The sequence below is a fragment of the Lactuca sativa genome, chromosome 3 (assembly GCF_002870075.4).
Source record: "Lactuca sativa cultivar Salinas chromosome 3, Lsat_Salinas_v11, whole genome shotgun sequence".
NCBI classification, from domain to species: domain Eukaryota; kingdom Viridiplantae; phylum Streptophyta; class Magnoliopsida; order Asterales; family Asteraceae; genus Lactuca; species Lactuca sativa.
In genome coordinates this window covers 314,187,067-314,189,185 of record NC_056625.2, presented here as the reverse complement: position 1 = coordinate 314,189,185, position 2,119 = coordinate 314,187,067, and the positions used below count along the sequence as shown (strand labels likewise).

General features: G+C 42.8%; 1 non-coding gene across 1 annotated transcript; it reads right to left on the bottom strand.

Annotated features, from left to right (window-relative positions):
- Positions 1-357: 357 nt before the first annotated feature.
- Positions 358-464, bottom strand: LOC111914794 (small nucleolar RNA R71). The gene has a single exon (XR_002857946.2). It is a non-coding gene; the product is annotated as a small nucleolar RNA R71 (small nucleolar RNA).
- Positions 465-2,119: the final 1,655 nt, after the last annotated feature.

The window sequence follows — 2,119 nt, the reverse complement described above, 5'->3', positions numbered from 1 at the left end:
GGGAGCTTACAAGAAGCGGATCCGAGAAGATATGGGTCCCGGTTTAGTCCAACCGCAATACCTGCCACTGCCACATTCGAGTTGAAGGGGCACATATTGACTGCACTGAAGGATATCCCATTTTTTGGGAAAGATCATGAGGATGCTTTTAAGCATCTAGATGAAGTCAACGACATTGCGGATTACTTCAATGTCCCAAATGTTAATGGAAACACAGTCTTGCTTAGGATGCTTCCCATCACTTTCAAAGGAGCTGCTAAGGAGTGGTTAACGTCACTCCCACCGGGTACAATTACCACTTGGGCTCAAATACGTGAGCAATTCTTGGACCAGTTTTGCCCACCATCCAAGATAGCCAAACTCAAGAAGGCAATAGCCAACTTTGAGCAACAGTCGGGGGAGTCATTATACAAAGCATGGGAGCGGTACAAGGGCTTGCTCAGAAATTGCCCTCGGCATGATCTAAATGTGCAACAAGAGATGTCAATCTTCTATAATGGGGTCAACGTTACGACGAGACAACTCCTTGATTCTCAAGGACCTTTGACAAAGAAAAATCCAAGGGAGGTTAAGGAGTTGATTGAAGAATTCGCGAAGCACTCTCGCGAATGCCACAACCCTAGGCAAGATGGAATCAAAAGCATTGGAGGGTCCCAAACTGAAGAAATAGCAGTTGTGATGGCTATGCTGAATAATTTGGATCGAAGGATAACACAAATGGACCAGTCAATACATGCCATAAGAGTGGGTTGCGAGAGATGTAGTGGTCCACACTTGACCAAGGACTGCAATTTAGATGAGTTTGGGAACAGAAAAGCTCAAGTGTGCTACTCAAGTGGGGATAAGTTTGATGAGGACTGGAGGAAACTGAAGAAGGAGTGGCTTCCATATGAACAGTATAAGAAGCAAAAAGAAGAGAAGTATAGGCAGACAGGTCGAGGATTTTATCAAAAGGAGCAGCCACCAGCCGAGAAGAAACCCGATCTAGAGACTATGTTTATGAAGTTTATGGAAGCTTCGGAAAAGAGACATGATTCCACTGATTTTGCTATTAATGAACAGCAAACTTTAATTAAGAATCAGCAAGTCTCCATCCATAACCTTGAAGTTCAAGTTGGTCAACTAGCCACTCTAGTTCATGAGAAGTTATCCTCGAAAAATACCAAAACGAAGACCCAATCTCATGTAATGGCCATAGACATAGAAGAAGAAGCCATCTCTGAGTTCCTGGAGGCATTGGAAGAAGAACCACAGCAGCCTGATCCAAAGATGAAGAAGACCAAGCTCGAAAATCATGAAGCTGCTGAGTTCCAGAATTCACGACGTGGGACCGTCATGAACAGAAAAATTCTGTAGTTGGTTCGGTTTATCAGCCGCCTTTGCCTTTTCCTTCCCAAGGTACCCTTAGTCCACTGGAGAGAGAGCATAGAGAGTGTGTCAAGCATCTGAAGGGGATCCTAATTAATACTCCCTTTTTAGAGTCCTTATCCAAAACTCCCGAGCATCAAAAATTACTGCAAGATTTGATAGACACTCTCAAGGAATTAAAGAAGCATTCTAAGGTGGTTCTAAGTGAACAAAGCTCAAAAGCTGTGTTGGGAGAGACACCAGAGAAGATGGGGGATCCTGGACACCTCACTCTTCCGTGTGAGTTTGGTAATAAACTGAAGGTTAATGCTTTAGCCGATTCTGGGGCTAGCATTAATTTGATGCCTCTTTCATTTTATAATAAATTGGAAATTCAGAAGATGAAGGCTACAAAAATGATGATTCACATGGTGAACCGTTCAGTGACACAACCCCGGGGCATAGGGGAGGATATTTTGGTGAAAATTGGAAATTTTGTTTTTCCAATAGATTTTGTAGTTTTGGATATGAAGGAAGATCCCGATGTTCCAATTATCTTTGGCCGTCCATTGCTTAACACTGCTGGAGCTTTGGTTGATATTCGTGAGTCTAAGCTCACCTTGAGAGTTGGAGATGAAAAAGAAGTTTTTGGAATAGAAGATGGCTTCCCAAAGGAACATGTTCAAGAAGAGGTGTTCACAATCAATGAAGATAATGAACTTGAAGAACTGGAAAAGCTTATGGAAGAAGAGATCAAGGCAGTTCATCAAGT